The sequence below is a fragment of the Ambystoma mexicanum genome, chromosome 3q (genome assembly GCF_040938575.1).
Source record: "Ambystoma mexicanum isolate Mex_15411 chromosome 3q, UKY_AmexF1_1, whole genome shotgun sequence".
Taxonomy (NCBI): domain Eukaryota; kingdom Metazoa; phylum Chordata; class Amphibia; order Caudata; family Ambystomatidae; genus Ambystoma; species Ambystoma mexicanum.
In genome coordinates, this window is record NC_090926.1 from 1293987406 (window position 1) to 1294008547 (window position 21142).

Genomic DNA, 21142 nt, shown 5'->3' on the forward strand with positions numbered 1-21142 from the left:
CTGGAAGCATATCCCCCCCCAATGGAAGTGCATACCGCTTCACTGGAAGCAGATCTCCAATGGAAGTGCATACCGCTTCACTGGAAGCAGATTCCTCCCCAATGGAAGTGCATACCACTTCACTGGAAGCAGATTCCTCCCCAATGGAAGCACATACCACTTCACTGGAAGCAGATTCCTCCCCAATGGAAGTGCATACCTCTTCACTGGAAGCATATTCCCCCCAAAGGAAGTTCATACTGCTTCACTGGAAGCATATTCACCCCCCAATGGAAGCGCATACCACTTCACTGGAAGCAGATTCCTCCCCAATGGAAGTGCATACCTCTTCACTGGAAGCATTCCCCCCCCCCCCAATGGAAGTGCATACCGCTTCACTGGAAGCAGATTCATCCCCAATGGAAGTGCATACCTCTTCAATGGCAGCATATCCCCCCACCCCAATGGAAGTGCATACCGCTTCACTAGAAGCAGATTCCCCCCCAATGGAAGTGCATACCGCTTCACTGGAAGCAGATTCCTCCCCAATGGAAGCGCATACCGCTTCACTGGAAGCAGATTCCTCCCCAATGGAAGCGCATACCACTTCACTGGAAGCAGATTCCTCCCCAATGGAAGTGCATACCACTTCACTGGAAGCAGATTCCTCACCATTGGAAGTGCATAACTCTTCACTGGAAGCATATTACACCCCCCACCCCAATGGAAGTGCATACCGCTTCACTGGAAGCAGATTCCTCACCATTGGAAGTGCATACCGCTTCATTGAAATCAGATTCCTCCCCAATGGAATTGCATACCGCTTCACGGGAATTAGATTCCCCCCAAATGGAAGTGCATACCGTTTCACCGGAAGAAGATTCCTCCCTAATATACCGCTTCACTGGAAGCAGATTCCTCCCCAATAGAAGGGCATACCGCTTCACTGGAAGACGATTCCTCCCCAATGGAAGTGCATACCGCTTCACTGGAATCAGATTTCCCCCCAATGGAAGTGCATACCGTTTCACCGGAAGAAGATTCCTCCCTAATATACTGCTTTACTGGAAGCAGATTCCTCCCCAATGGAAGTGGATACCATTTCACTGGAAGACGATTCCTACCTAATGGAAGTGCATACTGCTTCACTGGAAGCAGATTCCCCCCCAATGGAAGTGCATACCGTTTCACAGGAAGAAGATTCCTCCCCAATATACCGCCGCACTCGAAGCATATTCCTCCCCAATGGAAGTGCATACTGCTTCCCTTGAAGCAGATTCCTCACCAATGGAATTGCATGCCGTGTCACTGGAAGCAGATTCCTCCCCAATATACCGCTTGACAGGAAGCAGTTTCGTCCACAATGAAAGTGCATACTGCTTCACTGGAAGCATATTTCCCCCAATGGAAGTGCATACCGCTTCACTGGAAGCAGATTCCTACCCTATGGAAGTACATACCACTTCACTGGAAGCATATTCCCCCCCAATGGAAGTGCAACCACTTCACTGGAAGCAGATTCCCACCCAATGGAAGTGCATACTGCTTTACGGAAGCAGAATCCTCCCCAATGGAAGTGCCTCCCGCTTCACTGAAAGCATATCACTCCCTCCCAATGGAAGCGCATACCGCTTCACTGGCAGCATATCACCTCCTCCCAATGGAAGCGCATACCTCTTCACTGGAAGCATATTCCCCCCCAAGGGAAGTGCATACCGCTTCACTGGAAACAGATTCATCCCCAATGGAAGTGCATACCGCTTCACTTGAAACATTCCCCCCATGGAAACGCATACCGCTTCACTGGAAGCATATTCCCCCCCAATGGAAGTGCATACCGCTTCACTGGAAGCATATCCCCCCCCAATGGAAGTGCATACCGCTTCACTGGAAGCAGATCCCCAATGGAAGTGCATAGATTCCTCCCCAATGGAAGTGCATACCACTTCACTGGAAGCATATTCACCCCCCAATGGAAGCGCATACCACTTCACTGGAAGCAGATTCCTCCCCAATGGAAGTGCATACCGCTTCACTAGAAGCAGATCCCCCCCCCCAATGGAAGTGCATACCTCTTCAATGGCAGCATATCCCCCCCACCCCAATTGAAGTGCATACCGCTTCACTGGAAGCAGATTCCTCCCCAATGGAAGCGCATACCGCTTCACTGGAATCAGATTTCCCCCCAATGGAAGTGCATACCGTTTCACCGGAAGAAGATTCCTCCCTAATATACTGCTTTACTGGAAGCAGATTCCTCCCCAATCGAAGTGGATACCATTTCACTGGAAGACGATTCCTACCTAATGGAAGTGCATACTGCTTCACTGGAAGCAGATTCCCCCCCAATGGAAGTGCATACCGTTTCACAGGAAGAAGATTCCTCCCCAATATACCGCCGCACTCGAAGCATATTCCTCCCCAATGGAAGTGCATACTGCTTCCCTTGAAGCAGATTCCTCACCAATGGAATTGCATGCCGTGTCACTGGAAGCAGATTCCTCCCCAATATACCGCTTGACAGGAAGCAGTTTCGTCCACAATGAAAGTGCATACTGCTTCACTGGAAGCATATTTCCCCCAATGGAAGTGCATACCGCTTCACTGGAAGCAGATTCCTACCCTATGGAAGTACATACCACTTCACTGGAAGCATATTCCCCCCCAATGGAAGTGCAACCACTTCACTGGAAGCAGATTCCCACCCAATGGAAGTGCATACTGCTTTACGGAAGCAGAATCCTCCCCAATGGAAGTGCATCCCGCTTCACTGAAAGCATATCACTCCCTCCCAATGGAAGCGCATACCGCTTGACTGGCAGCATATCACCTCCTCCCAATGGAAGCGCATACCTCTTCACTGGAAGCATATTCCCCCCCAAGGGAAGTGCATACCGCTTCACTGGAAACAGATTCATCCCCAATGGAAGTGCATACCGCTTCACTTGAAACATTCCCCCCATGGAAACGCATACCGCTTCACTGGAAGCATATTCCCCCCCAATGGAAGTGCATACCGCTTCACTGGAAGCATATCCCCCCCCAATGGAAGTGCATACCGCTTCACTGGAAGCAGATCCCCAATGGAAGTGCATAGATTCCTCCCCAATGGAAGTGCATACCACTTCACTGGAAGCATATTCACCCCCCAATGGAAGCGCATACCACTTCACTGGAAGCAGATTCCTCCCCAATGGAAGTGCATACCGCTTCACTAGAAGCAGATCCCCCCCCCAATGGAAGTGCATACCTCTTCAATGGCAGCATATCCCCCCCACCCCAATTGAAGTGCATACCGCTTCACTGGAAGCAGATTCCTCCCCAATGGAAGCGCATATCACTTCACTGGAAGCAGATTCCTCCCCAATGGAAGTGCATAACTCTTCACTGGAAGCATATTCCACCCCCGACCCCAATGGAAATGCATACCGCTTCACTGGAAGCAGATTTATCCCCAATGGAAGTGCATACCACTTCACTGGAAGCATATTCACCTCCCCAATGGAAGTGCATACCGCTTCACTGGAAGCATATTAACCTCCCCAATGGAAGCGCATACCGCTTCACTGGAAGCAGATTCCTCCCCAATGGAAGTGCATACCACTTCACTGGAAGCAGAATCCTCCCCAATGGAAGTGCATAACTCTTCACTGGAAGCATATTCACTTCCCCAATGGAAGCGCATACCACTTCACTGGAAGCAGAATACTCCCCAATGGAAGTGCATAACTCTTCACTGGAAGCATATTCACTTCCCCAATGGAAACGCATACCACTTCACTGGAAGCAGAATCCTCCCCAATGGAAGTGCATAACTCTTCACTGGAAGCATATTCACTTCCCCAATGGAAGCGCATACCACTTCACTGGAAGCAGATTCCTCCCCAATGGAAGTGCATACCACTTCACTGGAAGCAAATTCCTCCCCAATGGAAGTGCATAACTCTTCACTGGAAGCATATCCCCCCCCCCCCACCCCAATGGAAGTGCATACCGCTTCACTAGAAGCAGATTCCTCCCCAGTGGAAGTGCATACCGCTTCACTGGAAGCAGATTCCTCCCCAATGGAAGTGCATAACTCTTCACTGGAAGCATATTCCCCCTCCCCACCCCAATGGAAGTGCATACCGCTTCACTAGAAGCAGATTCCTCCCCAGTGGAAGTGCATACCGCTTCACTGGAAGCAGATTCCTCCCCAATGGAAGTGCATAACTTTTCACTGGAAGCATATTCCCCCCCCCACCCCAATGGAAGTGCATACCGCTTCACTAGAAGCAGATTCCTCCCCAGTGGAAGTGCATACCGCTTCACCAGAAGCAGATTCCTCCCCAGTGGAAGTGCATACCTCTTCACTAGAAGCAGATTCCTCCCCAATGGAAGTGCATAACTCTTCACTGGAAGCATATCCCTCCCCCCCACCCCAATGGAAGTGCATACCGCTTCACTAGAAGCAGATTCCTCCCCAGTGGAAGTGCATACCTCTTCACTAGAAGCAGATTCCTCCCCAATGGAAGTGCATAACTCTTCACTGGAAGCATATCCCCCCCCCCACCCCAATGGAAGTGCATACCGCTTCACTAGAAGCAGATTCCTCCCCAGTGGAAGTGCATACCTCTTCACTAGAAGCAGATTCCTCCCCAATGGAAGTGCATACCGCTTCACTGGAAGCATATCACCCCCTCTCAATGGAAGCGCATACCGCTTCCCTGGAAGCAGATTCCTCCCCAATGGAAGTGCATACCGCTTCACTGGAAGCATATTCACCCCCCAATGGAAGCGCATACCACTTCACTGGAAGCAGATTCATCCCCAATGGAAGTGCATACCTCTTCAATGGCAGCATATCCCCCCCCACCCCAATGGAAGTGCATACTGCTTCACTAGAAGCAGATCCCCCCCCAATGGAAGTGCATACCTCTTCAATGGCAGCATATCCCCCCCCACCCCAATGGAAATGCATACTGCTTCACTGGAAGCAGATTCCGCCCCCCCCCCCCCCAATGGAAGTGCATACCGCTTCACTGGAAGCAGATTCCTCCCCAATGGAAGTGCATACCACTTCACTGGAAGCAGAATCCTCCCCAATGGAAGTGCATAACTCTTCACTGGAAGCATATTCACTTCCCCAATGGAAGCGCATACCACTTCACTGGAAGCAGAATACTCCCCAATGGAAGTGCATAACTCTTCACTGGAAGCATATTCACTTCCCCAATGGAAACGCATACCACTTCACTGGAAGCAGAATCCTCCCCAATGGAAGTGCATAACTCTTCACTGGAAGCATATTCACTTCCCCAATGGAAGCGCATACCACTTCACTGGAAGCAGATTCCTCCCCAATGGAAGTGCATACCACTTCACTGGAAGCAAATTCCTCCCCAATGGAAGTGCATAACTCTTCACTGGAAGCATATCCCCCCCCCCCACCCCAATGGAAGTGCATACCGCTTCACTAGAAGCAGATTCCTCCCCAGTGGAAGTGCATACCGCTTCACTGGAAGCAGATTCCTCCCCAATGGAAGTGCATAACTCTTCACTGGAAGCATATTCCCCCTCCCCACCCCAATGGAAGTGCATACCGCTTCACTAGAAGCAGATTCCTCCCCAGTGGAAGTGCATACCGCTTCACTGGAAGCAGATTCCTCCCCAATGGAAGTGCATAACTTTTCACTGGAAGCATATTCCCCCCCCCCCCACCCCAATGGAAGTGCATACCGCTTCACTAGAAGCAGATTCCTCCCCAGTGGAAGTGCATACCGCTTCACCAGAAGCAGATTCCTCCCCAGTGGAAGTGCATACCTCTTCACTAGAAGCAGATTCCTCCCCAATGGAAGTGCATAACTCTTCACTGGAAGCATATCCCTCCCCCCCACCCCAATGGAAGTGCATACCGCTTCACTAGAAGCAGATTCCTCCCCAGTGGAAGTGCATACCTCTTCACTAGAAGCAGATTCCTCCCCAATGGAAGTGCATAACTCTTCACTGGAAGCATATCCCCCCCCCACCCCAATGGAAGTGCATACCGCTTCACTAGAAGCAGATTCCTCCCCAGTGGAAGTGCATACCTCTTCACTAGAAGCAGATTCCTCCCCAATGGAAGTGCATACCGCTTCACTGGAAGCATATCACCCCCTCTCAATGGAAGCGCATACCGCTTCCCTGGAAGCAGATTCCTCCCCAATGGAAGTGCATACCGCTTCACTGGAAGCATATTCACCCCCCAATGGAAGCGCATACCACTTCACTGGAAGCAGATTCATCCCCAATGGAAGTGCATACCTCTTCAATGGCAGCATATCCCCCCCCACCCCAATGGAAGTGCATACTGCTTCACTAGAAGCAGATCCCCCCCCCAATGGAAGTGCATACCTCTTCAATGGCAGCATATCCCCCCCCACCCCAATGGAAATGCATACTGCTTCACTGGAAGCAGATTCCGCCCCCCCCCCCAATGGAAGTGCATACCGCTTCACTGGAAGCAGATTCCTCCCCCAATGGAAGCGCATACCACTTCACTGGAAGCAGATTCCTCCCCAATGGAAGTGCATAACTCTTCACTGGAAGCATATTCCACCCCCGACCCCAATGGAAGTGCATACCGCTTCACTGGAAGCAGATTCCTCCCCAATGGAAGTGCATACCACTTCACTGGAAGCAGATTCCTCCCCAATGGAAGTGCATAACTCTTCACTGGAAGCATATTCCCTCCCCCCCACCCCAATGGAAGTGCATACCGCTTCACTAGAAGCAGATTCCTCCCCAGTGGAAGTGCATACCGCTTCACTGGAAGCAGATTCCTCCCCAATGGAAGTGCATAACTCTTCACTGGAAGCATATTCCCCCTCCCCACCCCAATGGAAGTGCATACCGCTTCACTAGAAGCAGATTCCTCCCCAGTGGAAGTGCATACCGCTTCACTGGAAGCAGATTCCTCCCCAATGGAAGTGCATAACTCTTCACTGGAAGCATATTCCCCCCCCCGCCCCAATGGAAGTGCATACCGCTTCACTAGAAGCAGATTCCTCCCCAGTGGAAGTGCATACCGCTTCACTAGAAGCAGATTCCTCCCCAATGGAAGTGCATACCGCTTCACTAGAAGCAGATTCCTCCCCAGTGGAAGTGCATAACTCTTCACTGGAAGCAGATTCCTCCCCAATGGAAGTGCATAACTCTTCACTGGAAGCATATTCCCTCCCCCCCACCCCAATGGAAGTGCATACCGCTTCACTAGAAGCAGATTCCTCCCCAGTGGAAGTGCATACCGCTTCACTGGAAGCAGATTCCTCCCCAATGGAAGTGCATAACTCTTCACTGGAAGCATATTCCCCCTCCCCAACCCAATGGAAGTGCATACCGCTTCACTAGAAGCAGATTCCTCCCCAGTGGAAGTGCATACCGCTTCACTGGAAGCAGATTCCTCCCCAATGGAAGTGCATAACTCTTCACTGGAAGCATATCCCCCCCCCCCCGCCCCAATGGAAGTGCATACCGCTTCACTAGAAGCAGATTCCTCCCCAGTGGAAGTGCATACCGCTTCACTAGAAGCAGATTCCTCCCCAATGGAAGTGCATACCGCTTCACTAGAAGCAGATTCCTCCCCAGTGGAAGTGCATACCACTTCACTAGAAGCAGATTCCTCCCCAGTGGAAGTGCATACCGCTTCACTAGAAGCAGATTCCTCCCCAGTGGAAGTGCATACCTCTTCACTAGAAGCAGATTCCTCCCAATGGAAGTGCATACCTCTTCACTGGAAGCATATCCCCCCCCCCCGATGGAAGTGCATATGGCTTCCCTGGAAGCAGATTCCTCCCCAATGGAAGTGCATACCGCTTCACTGGAAGCAGATTCCTCCCCAATGGAAGTGCATACCGCTTCATTGGAAGCATATTCACTTCCAATGGAATTGCATACTACTTCACTGGAAGCATATTCCCCCCAAAGGAAGTGCATACTGCTTCACATGAAGCATATTCACGCCCCCCCCCCCCCATGGAAGCGCATACCACTTCACTGGAAGCATATTCCTCCACAATGGAAGCGCATACCACTTCACTGGAAGCAGATTCATCCCCAATGGAAGTGCATACCTCTTCACTGGAAGCAGATTCATCCCCCATGGAAGTGCATACCGCTTCACTAGAAGCAGATTCCTCCCCAATGGAAGTGCATACCGCTTCACTGGAAGCAGATTCCTCCACAATGGAAGCGCATACCACTTCACTGGAAGCAGATTCCTCCCCAATGGAAGTGCATACCTCTTCACTGGAAGCATATCCCGCCCCCCCCCCCACCAATGGAAGTGCATACCGCTTCACTGGAAGCAGATTCCTCCCCAATGGAAGTGCATACAACTTCACTGGAAGCAGATTCCTATCCAATGGAAGCGCATACCACTTCACTGGAAGCATATTCCTCTCCAATGGAAGCACATACCACTTCACTGGAAGCAGATTCCTCCCCAATGGAAGCGCATACCACTTCACTGGAAGCAGATTCCTCTCCAATGGAAGCACATACCACTTCACTGGAAGCAGATTCCTCCCCAATGGAAGCGCATACCACTTCACTGGAAGCAGATTCCTCTCCAATGGAAGCACATACCTCTTCACTGGAAGCAGATTCCCTCCTAAGGAAGTGCATACTGCTTCACTGGAAGCAGATTCCTCCCCAGTGGAAGTGCATACCTCTTCACTGGAAGCAGATTCCTCCCCAATGGAAGCGCATACCACTTCACTGGAAGCATACCCCCCACCCCAAAGGAAGCGCATACCATTTCACTGGAAACAGATTCCTCCCCAATGGAAGCACATACCACTTCACTGGAAGCAGATTCCTCCCCAATGGAAGTGCATTCCTCTTCACTGGAAGCAGATTCCTCCCCAATAGAAGTGCATACCGCTTCACTGGAAACATACCCCCCCCCCCATGGAAGCACATACCGCTTCACTGGAAGCATAAGCGCATACCACTTCACTGGAAGCATATTCCCCCAAAGGAAGTGCATACCGCTTTACTGGAAGCATATTCACCCCCCAATGGAAGTGCATACCACTTCACTGGAAGCAGATTCCTCCCCAATGGAAGTGCCTACCTCTTCACTGGAAGCAGATTCCTCCCCAATGGAAGTGCATAACTCTTCACTGGAAGCAGATTCCTCCCCAATGGAAGTGCATACCACTTCACTGGAAACATATTCACCCCCCCAATGGAAGTGCATACCACTTCACTGGAAACAGATTCCTCCCACTGGAAGTGCATACCGCTTCACTGGAAGCAGATTCATCCCCAATGGAAGTGCATACCACTTCACTGGGAGCATATTCCCCCCAAAGGAAGTGCATACCGCTTCACTGGAAGCAGATTCCTCACCATTGGAAGTGAATACCGCTTCACTGGAAGCATATTCACCACCCGAATGGAAGCGCATACCACTTCACTGGGAACATATTCCTCCCCAATGGAAGCGCATACCACTTCACTGGAAGCAGATTCCTCCCCAATGGAAGTGCATACCGCTTCACTGGAAGCATATTCACCCCCCAATGGAAGTGCATACCACTTCACTGGAAGCATATCCCCCCCACCCTAATTGAAGTGCATACTGCTTCACTAGAAGCAGATTCCTCCCCACAACATACTTCACATCCGTGCACAGAGGGCGCCCCCCCTCTCTACATTTGCTGCCTTCCATCTGGGGATGCCATTTTGTTGGGATTTAACTTCCCTTCCTTTTCCCTAGGCTCTGCACTGGTACTTCTCCTTCTTAGCATTCACCCTGATTTTCTTCTTCTGTAATGGGTTTGGCTTCCCAATCTCTTCCGCCTGGGTACCGCACTGGGGTTTATGCTTAAATTCACCCCTGGATGATGTCTGGGGCTTATCTTCCCCTTCCTTTTTCCCTGGGTGATGGGACTTACTTCTCTTGGGGGGCAGTGGTTCCTCTCCTTCTCTGATGCTTCCCCCTCAGCAGACTGTTCATTTCCATCTTCTCTTTTTCTTTGCAAGTGTGGCTCTTTCACTGATTAGAAGAAATCCTTGTCGCCATTGTTACATAGCATCCCTCCTTGGACACGCAGGTATGGTTCTTCTGTTATGCTTTATTATAAGTTACTTCACAAGCTTGTTACTGTAAACCACTGGGTCCCATCACCCAGGATGGCTTCTCCCAATTGACTAGTCCTAGAACTTTTACACCACATTCCCACCCAAACATTCCACAGGGCAAAGCAACATTCTCTCAGCTCATCATTCACATGCACACACTGCAAGCACTTCACAACAAAAAATGCAAAGGGGAGGAAGTGAAGGTGTACAGTGACTCCACCTATGTGACGTCAACCGTGCACACAGGGCTAGCACGCTTGAAAAGGAGGGGCTACCTCCAAGCAGACGGCTCTCCAGTGCAGCATGCAGCATTATTGTATAGGCTTATTAAGGCACTACAGCTCCTAGCAGCCATTGCACTAGTTAAATGCGCAGCACATATTAAGAGAACTGACTTTATTTCATGTGGAAACGAAGCCGCGGATGAAGAAGCCAAAAGAGTTGCAACTTCTTCAGACATCTCGAGTTTTGATACTCCTATTATAAGAAAGGGGGTGCAAGAAGGTTTTAATCATTTACCGAAAACACAGTTAATGGAAATTCAAGGCAGTGCACCACAGGAAGAGCAAGAATTATGGAAACGAAGGGGGTGCTCCTTATCCCCCTCCAAAGCATTATGGCGGCAAATAGCACTGGGGAGCCAGTAATGCTAGTAGCATTATTAAAGGTAGTGCTTGAACAGCTGCACTACCCTGCACATGTAACTAGGAAACAGCAACTATTGCGGAGGACTGGTTTGTACTGAATTTGTTAGAACACGTTGCATTTATGTAGTAAATTGCATTGCATGTCAACATTTTACTGCTGGGCACACACTGTGAACAATCAGAGGAGTGATTCCTCGACCGAATGGTCCTTTTCAGCATTTACATATTGACTATGTTGATATGCTGCAAGGATGTGGTGGTTATAGGTATATGATAGTGGTAGTGTGCCCCTTTTCGAGATGGATTGAAGCAGGTCCATGTACACACCCTGATGGCACTTGTGCAGTGAAGGTTTTAGTATGCAGAAGTCTTTCCAAGATGGGGAGTATGTGAGGTGCTGAGATCTGACAACGGCCCCCATTTTGTGAATTAATTATTCTAACAGATTAGTCTATTGCTTAGCATAAAACACAGATTATCTTCTGCTTATCACCCTCAAGCAAATGGAATATGTGAGAGACTCAACAGTCTTCCAAAGAGAGAATTGCTAAACTTAAATTGTCACTGAAGAAGGGATGGCTCTACTGCCTGCCCCTAGCATTGTATGCACTAAGAAATGAACCTGAGTTGACCACCACCTCACACCCCATGAGCTAGTAACAGGGAGGCGAATGAGAACACCTCTGACTCCTCCATCGAGGATTAGAAGTGATGTCCAGAAGACAGCAGAAATGTTAGGAAATTAGTTACTTGTGTATTTGACATGTATGACCACTAGTATCGCTGTCATTTCAGATCAACTCAAGCGCAAGGTGTGCGGTTTTAAGACAGAGATGAAGACCATTCAGCAACTGGACTTCAGAAATTACTTCCTGTACCTAAACTTTTTGAGGGAGACGCATTAGTGCAGAACTTCACAAGGCGGTGGCACAAGCCCTGTTTTAGTAGACCATATATTGTAGAAAGTGGCACTCCCTCAGCAATAAAAGTCCCAGAATGACACGCATGGATTCACCTGTATGACGTCAAACTGTATGCTGGTGAGACCAGTGCACCCCCACCCGTTGATTAGGAAGCAAGACACAAAGAAGGAGTTGAGCATGTGCAGACTCGATCAATGATGAGGAAGAAGGACACTGAAATTGGTGATTGAATAAATGCAAATGTGCATTTGAACTGTGGCTCACATGGGACACTTTTTATAGGTATTTTAGCAGGAGTGCAAAAGCAAATTTCCTTGAGCCGCAGGAATCTTTAAACTGAACTATAGAAAGTGTTGAAATATTGCAGAATATGACAAATTTAGATTTCCTGTTCTACGACTGGAAGAGGGAGCAGTTCCCAGATTCCTTCCTCCCTGAGTTTCTATTTGGTCATCCTAATGGTTTTATCTGATGTCGACATACATCGGTACTTACTTACTGTTATTTTTATTCTTCGGACAAATCCTGTTCTTGTGGGGTGAAATACTGACATTTGTGTTTTCTTGCAAGATCCTAAAAATGGTCCAGCAATAACGAGATTACTCTCGGCGATAATTGAGATCTTACAGCTACCTGAGCATCTAACGAATCTGCCTGATTAAAAAGATTTTTTCTTCCATAAAAAGTAGTACACAGGCATAATGTGGAATCCCGAGAATGACACAGTGGTGGCAAATTAACGATCTCAGCAACGTATAGGGAATCAACGGTGGTGGGGATTGATGTATTGGTGTATAATATATGCATGCACAGCACTCATAGTTGTTTTCCTGATTCTTTTGGTACACACTGTTTACTTTATTGGTCCAAAGAAAACAGTAGTCCCTTTTATCCTCCCAACACCAGTGACCCTTGCAGAAATGTCTGTTACACGAAGGACAAGACCATGGGCCTCATTATGACCCTGCCAGTCCGGAAAGAATGGTGGTGGTAAATCCGCCACCACCGTTCTTTCCGGACTGGCTGATTAAGAGTCCTGCAGGCGGGAGGTTTCACTCCCGCCAGGTCTGACCTGGCGGGTTTAACACCACCCGCTTGCAGGCAGACATGGAAACACCAGCTCTGTCATAGACGGAGCCGGTTTTTCCATGGTCCCCCTCCCCATGGAGTCCTGGAATGGGGAATTACCGATTTCTGCCTCCGGAATTACTGAGTCACCGGGGTTGTAATGCCCTGGTGATTCCGGCAATCATGGAGGCGGAATGGTAATACAAGTGCAGCGGTAACCTGCCAGAATTTCCAGCACAGTTACCGCCAGACTCGTAATGAGGCCCCATATGTGATTATCCCTACACCAGTGACACGTGCAAAGTCACCTATTTCTCTGATAGAAGTCCCTATGATTCCCCCACTAAGAGAACTGTTTTTGACTTGCTTCATGAATATTACACAACCTTTCCATATGGGAGACACAAGAGAAGCACACGGGAAGATGTTTATGAGTTAAATAATTATCTAGACAGTACAGCACATTTGGAGAATAACATGTGGTATCAGCACATGAAAGAAGTGGGAAGAAGAACCTCTGAGGAGAGTTGCTATGTTTTTGTTCTCCTAACCTATGCAATGGGGAATTCCAAGATATTCATAGCTATAGAAATAGAAGTCCAAACAGCTCATTGCCTGATTCACCTTGCACTCTGTCATACAAGTGGTCAGTTTCAGGGCCGAACAGCATCCTTGGTATGGGTGACAGAATGGTCAGCTCCAGAAGAAGATGATTATGTTCAAGATTTGAAGACAAAAGCAAGACCACACACCAGAGAGCATGTGATAAGGAATGAACAGCCTGGGATGAAGGAATCAGATGGCAGATAAACAAAAAGCTCAATTGCCAAGGAAAGAATCATATAGAAATACGAAGATGCAAGGAAAGAGGTCAGATGCATATCTGGGGAACAGTACTTTCTTCAGATGGATGGGAAGAAGGCTTAGTCATACGCAGAGCAGTGGCAGTAACATGACATCACAAACCAGTTATAGATTGTGTGGAAAAGGGATGCAAACCCCTCTGGCTGAAGCTTGACAAGCTCCTGACATGGGTTGAAGATAAAGGAGGCCCATTGCAGATAGTGCCTCTGGCTAGTGCAGAGCTATGCATCAGAAACAATGGCACAAGAATAGTTGGAGAAAATGAGCAGTGCGGTCGAATCTTCAATGTACCAGGCATGAAGGATGAGACAGTAGTAAGAACGGACCACTACTGGGCTTGTGGATCCAGAGCTTATATAAAGCTACCCAAGGACTGTGGAGGACTTTGTTCCATAGTGATCATTCATGTTCCAGCGTTAATTATTCCGAAAAGTGACTTGAACATTGGAGAGTTTCCAAAGGCTTATGCTCATCTAAGGAAGAGGCGATCACTTGGATTTCTCAATCAAATAAAAAGGGAGAATTACTTTTCAGCTAAATCGATATAAGCCTTTAATTCTATTCCATATGAACACAGGTTGTTCAGCCAGACCTCAGCAATATTCATGACTATTTTGCAAGTGCAAGTGGAAGCAGTCATTGCAGTCTCCAGCCTTTTCGACTGAAACTCTGCGCAACAACTTGGTTGGAGTCCTACTTCACTGTTTACCACTATTGGCTGTGCAGGAGTTAAAAACTCCCAGGACCGCGAAGCGGAGCGAAGTGGTGTGCAAGTGGAAGCAGTCATTGCAGTCTCCAGCCTTTTCGACTGAAACTCTGTGCAACAACTTGGTTGGAGTCCTACTTCACTGTTTACCACTATTGGCTGTGCAGGAGTTGAAAACTCCCAGGACCGCGAAGCGGAGCGAAGTGGTGTGCAAGTGGAAGCAGTCATTGCAGTCTCCAGCCTTTTCGACTGAAACTCTGTGCAACAACTTGGTTGGAGTCCTACTTCACTGTTTACCACTATTGGCTGTGCAGGAGTTAAAAACTCCCAGGACCGCGAAGCGGAGCGAAGTGGTGTGCAAGTGGAAGCAGTCATTGCAGCCTGTGCAGTCGGCTGAGGCAAGGCGGGAAACCCTGTTCTACCATCCATCCATCTATTTCACCAGGTAAAACCCGTATTGACTTGAACTATGGCCGCCCTATTGACATTCTATTGACATTCACGTTTGACTCCTGAATAAGTGCAGTGGAGCTGGTGGGTTCCATCATTTTCTGTTTTGGCAACTCAGCGAGTGTTCATTGCAACTGTTGGATTAATTGGAACGTGTTGGTGTCTCCTCTGCACGCTCAATATAGTTGAAGGAGCCGGCGTGTGTGAGGAGTAAGAGGTGCCTTGCGTGACGACTATGCGTTTCGTAGCCGTTCGAACTTAACCCTTATCTCATCTCAGCGTGGGACGCAGGAGAGGGGCTGAGCGGCGACTGCGGGCTTTGAAGCCTTTGAGCCGCCTAGCTGTAGTGTTGCTGTTCATCTCCGTGCACGCAGTGGGGGGGGCGCCACTCGGCGTTTTTTGGGTCTCTCAATAACTGAGCCGGTCGGCTCCATCGAGACTTGCTTCTTGGTTGTTAAAGCGGGGGAGGAGTTGAGCGGCGTTTCTGAGCATTGCAGCCTCTGAACTGTGCTCTTTTAATACATTCCGCGTTCACGCGTGGGAGTTGTTCTGACACGTGTAAGAAGACGCAGCTGCTCTGTTCTTTGCAATTCCTCCCGCTTGCAGATCTTTGAAATTTCACTGTATTCCTGTTCATTGTTTGTGAGGCCGTCTTATGAAATTAAGGAGTACCCCATCTCAAGATGAGCCGGGAGCCCTAGAATGGGAGGAACCGGAACTGAGAAAGTCTCAGTTGGAAAGTGGTGCTAAATGCTCTATAGATGAGCATAGTAGGGGGCAAGCGACGGAGGTGGGGGAACCGCAGTCGCAACTCCAAGTGCTTGTGCATGTAAATCCTTGCTTCCCCCTTGTCTCCACGCCTGTCAGATGTGTGGAGGCCTTGGATTCTGAACCCACCCTAGTTGACAAGTGGAAAAAAGGGCTAGAATATACCACAACAACGATTAAAATTCAGAAAAAAATAAAAGACCATTTTGGGGCAAATAAAGTGGTGCCTGATAAATCAACCCATGGACCAAATGATATACTATCAAGCCCCTTAGATGATGTCTGCCAGCCGGATGATCGTGACAATTGCCACTCTGCTCTGGACATGAATGCTCCAATATTGAGTAATCTGAATTTTTCAAGCACAGAAGACATCCAAGTACTTGAAGGTCCGGCGCAGGTCCTCCAACTGGTTGAAACACCTGTTGTTATTAGCCCAAATGCAACACAGGAAGAAACTTTGGCTGAGAGGCCGGAGTCGAATGTCAACACATTAACTGCACTCAGCTATGTGTTGAATTCTTTGGTCTCTGTTTTTGAACTCCTGAAATCTGAAGTTCAAATTCAATCTGGGTCTATGATGGAATTAACAAAAGAGGTAGCCGCATTGGACTGTTCCATAGCAGGTTGCTGCAATGCCGTTAATTCATGTGTTTTGCCGAAACTCCAACTGATGCAACTGGAGTTTACCAAACAAGGTTTGGATATCTCTGCAATACAGAGGTCCATTGCAGACATTCATAAATCCGAAGAGGCCGATAGATCTTTAAAACAGGATCGGTTGAACCAACTCCAATTGTATAATCGAAACTCACAGGAACATGTGGGAACAGAGTCTACTGAGGCAGATCCCACAAATGATTGTGAATCATCTCTTTCAGCGTCCACATTGGAAGAATTTATGAGACTGGCAAATATGAATGAGGATCTTTTCCATGTAGTCTCAATGGAAAAATCTTTGGCAACCAATATCAGCAGTCAGCTGGACTCTCAAGAGGCTGTATTAGAAGAAGTTGGACCTATAAGTCCATATCAAGGAAGAAAGAAAATGAGGAAGAGGGCAGCAAGAAGGGCCAAAAGAATTAAAGAAAAAACAGCACAACGGAAAAAGGACAACTTACAATAAAAGTCAAAGAACCAAAGTAAAGCAAAGCAAAACAAATCGGCCACTAACTTATTTGTAAATAGAATTGGAAACATCCACAGAGGATGAGAAGGAGACCGTTGAACCAACATCCCCCAACAGCCCACTTAAGGGTGGGATCCACAGAGAAAATGTAATCACGTAAAATCCCCTCAATTTGCTCATGATAATAAAGAAATATCGGGCACTATTGAAGACAGGGCCGATTGCAACATGCTCACGAAGGGATCCCAAACAGAAAAGCTCCCGGATAAACCGGATGTAGCCCATGTACTATCTAAACCAAAGAAGTCAATCCCTTTGGCCCCCATCTTTTTGAAAGGTAAACAAAAGATGAGGGCAAATGTGTCACTGAATGCTGGTGAATCTGTGGTGGTGAGGAATCCTAGCGTGAAGATTGCGCCAATCTTCTTGAAGAAAAAAAAAAATAGTGCCCGTCAGAATCTTGCTGTACCGAGTGACTGTGAGTCAAATAACAGTGTAGATGCGAGCATGAGAGCCAGAGCCCAACCATACTCACCATTAGATGCTTTGGTAAAAGTAATTTCGCATAGTGAGTCACAGGGATCACAGCGTCTGGAGGCAGATCCGGCAGTGGAAACGAGAAACACAAGTGATACCATGGATGTAAGCTGGAATAGTGGGGAGGATGCAAAGGCCCATAGATCTGAAATCAGGAAAGCAGTAGATGCTTACATGCAAGGCCTTTCTATTCCTCCACTTATAGATCCAACATCGTTAACCAACCACGGCAAATCACATGGTGTTGAAAAAATCGTGGGACTCGAGAACCAAGCACAGAAGGGAATTGAGATTGGAGGGTCTGTCCCAATGATTCAAGGAGCAGCAGCATCAGTGACTACCGCCGTGAATTCGAATGCAAACATCTTAAGGATACCCACCCCTGTAGCCGGTTCTGATTTATCTTCTCCTCTACAATTGGGCCTACCTATGGACTTTTCAAAGGATGTATTAACGCTGATTAAAAATGCCCTAGGGGACTTGGCTCCGAATTTGAAAGAGAAAAAGAACAATGTGATCCCTACTAAGGGTGTTAAAACACAAGATATGTTGGGAATGGGGAAAGTCACTCCTCGAGTGGCACTGTGTTCCATGATTGTGAAATGCAGACCAGCTCCATGTACTCAATACGATCTGAACAGAAGAGCGATAGTAGCAATTTTTTTCAGACATACCGCTGCTGGAAGACATAATTTCAGCTGATTTGACCTTGGTGGAATTTATATCAAATCAGAACTTAAATGCAGTTCGAGTGTGGTTCCAATCCAGAGCAATCCGTAATCTGGTATGGCAGGCGAAAAACTCATTATTTGATTTGGGATTTTTGCTTGACACAGAAATGGATACCGTATTAGAACCTAACATGTCAAGCAATGCAGAACCCTTGCCAAGGGCAAAAACTGTCGCAGCAAATGGTCAAGATTTAAATCAATTGTCAAATGATAGGAATTTGTGTGCATGTAATTGCAACAGTAATTCAAATTAGCTATCTAACTTGACAAAGTTAACCCCTCTTACTTTGGTCAGCTGGAATTCGCGGGGTTTCAAACATTTGCTGAATAATAATGAAAATGGCCTAGGCAAATTCGACATAATTTTGCTGCAAGAGACCTGGTTACTAAGCCCCATACTTTGGTCAGGATATCAAATACATTTGAATCCAGCCAGGAAGCCCATTATAGGCAGACCCACTGCGGGTCTGCTAGTGGCGTTGAAAGATGAACCGGGATCATCGTCACAGTTGTGGGCCATGCCGAATGCTCATATGCTACTTGTAAGGGCAGTGATTAATGGTGATATCTACGCAATTTTGAATATATACTGGAATCCAGTAGCCATTACTACTGAGTGTTTCTTTAGGGATCTGAATAAGATATTTGACATTGTATCTGCGGATGATAAGATCCTGTACTTCATCTTAGCAGGGGACTTGAATATGAATTGCTTAGCAACAAAAGGGACACACAAGAGTGAAAAACTGTTACAATGGAACACAATGGTTACTCATAGAAACTTGCAAATGCTGAATGGAGCATTTAACACAGACATGCCTCCTGCACCAACTTGGAAGAGAGGAAACTCTACATCTACAATTGATTACATATATGTAAATTGTGCCTTATGGTCAGCAATGTGCTCCTTTTGTGTGTCCTCATCTGTGTTAAGTGACCATAATATGTTGTGTGCTAGTTGGCAAGTAATGGCCAAAACTAATGATATCAAACCTAAGTCAATAGGAGGTGGTTGCTTTGTGGTAAATGGTGGTAAGAATCGACTCTGATGGTCAGAGAACGCCTTGTGGCACTTCAATCAAATTTTATACGACTCAACTAACTCCATTAACTGGCAAACTTCAGACATAGGATTAACATATAGCAATGCAAAGCAATTGTACAGTCAACAGAAAGCGGTGAATTCCAAAAGAGAAAGTCATATCCATGCTTTTGATAGCTCCATATTCATTAGGAAGAGAGCTTACCGTGCTGAGGTGAGAAGTTTAACAAGGCTTCCTCTCTCCATTAGATTGTCTCTCAGTAAAAAAGCCCGCCTGAGTTACAATAACTGGGTCAAAGGACATCGAGCAAATCTTTATCAAAAAGATGGAGCCATCATGTTGTCGACTCTGGCTGATAAAAACATCACAAAAATGTGGGCAATACTAAATCAAACTAATAATGCCCGCCAGTTAGATCTTCAAACCTCAGTAGTTGAGGTACATCAGTGGGTAGATCACTTTCAATCTCTATATGCCTTACCCTTAAACACGGTCTCGACACTAAATGCACAAGAAGTGATGAGGTTTTGGTTGCATACTGATCAGAAGGAAATAAAACACCTAATTATGACCTCTAGCAACTCGTGCGCAGTAGGCCCCGATGGGATTTCAAATGCCCTGATGAAAAAACATCCTGAAGTTTGGAGCTCAATTCTCTACAAGATATTTGCTGCAATAAATAAACATCAAAAATGACCTAAAACATGGACGGAAGCCGTTACAATTCCGATTTACAAAAAAGGTGACCGCCAATTACCAACGAGCTATCGTCCAATTTCTTTATTGGATGCTCCGGCGAAAATATTTTGTAGAATAATACTAAAAGAGCTTAATGAGTGGGTAGATCAAAACAGCCTAAGAGATTTATTTCAGTCAGGCTTTGTTAAAGGCATGGGCGCAATACCGAACATTCTAGCCCTTTCGATGATTCAATCGGAGCAAGCTGATGGTGGACTCCCCTTGTATCTGGGGTTCATCGATTTCAAATCCGCCTTCGACTACATTGATAGAGACATGTTAATAACTAAGTTTAGACAACATCGGTGTCCAATATCTCTTATAAACCTAGTGACATTATTACACACCTCTACATCCATGCGAGTTAAATTAAATATGGGCGGAAGATTATCACCAGCCATCCATACATATAGAGGAGTGAAGCAGGGTTGTGCTCTTGCCTCTTTTCTATTTAACTTTTTCATTCTTGATATAGGCCCTGTAGTAAGGAACTGCGTAACAGATGCGCCTCGCATAGGATCTCAAAGGGTTGCCTATTTACTATACGCAGATGATTTGGTATTACTATCCTGTACACCTATAGGCTTACAAAATATGTTAAATCAATTAGGCTCATATGCAACATCGAATAACCTTGTGATCAATACAGCTAAATCCCAAATTCTAGTTTGTAATAACAATTTTTCAAAAAAATATCATTTTGAGTGGTCCCTTCAAAACTGTGTATTAACCAAAGTTGTCAAATATAAATATCTCGGAGTTTACATTGAACACAAAAAAACCCTAAGTACTACGACAACTGAAGCTAGGGTTAAACTAAGCTCCTTGATTTCACAATCTAAAATCATTCTTAGAAGATATGGGAAATTCACAGTGAAACATATTGTGCACTTTTATAAGGCCAAAGTAATTCCAATTCTGCTATATGGTGTCGAGGCCTTGGCACCACAAAATCGTAAATTTTGGGATAGCATAGAAGCTAGATTTTGGAAAAAAGTTTTAACACTTTCTCCAGGAACACCATTGGCCATACTGCGATATGAACTGGGTCTGGTCTCCCTATATGCCCATGTATTATGGAAGCAATGTGCTCTTCTACGGAAAATGCTGGATGGTATAGGGAAACGCAGCCTTTTAAATGTATTGGCCCAAAACCTATTAACCTCAAAAATTGGTATGTCATTGAAGTGGAGAAATCATACGCTAAATGCGGTTTCTGATGCCTCAGTAACGATTGAGCTTCTTTTGACAAACCCTGACGGTGCCAAAAATAAAATTTACCAAGCAGACTGGATCTCCAACATGAAAATTTGCTCAAAACTCAAGGATTTTAACCCCGAGGCATTTGGCGTCAAAAGGTATGGGATAATAGCAGAGTATCTGCTGAAATACCCGTCACATGCATGCCGTCAGAAATATCTAAAATTCAGATTAAATCAATACGAAACTAAT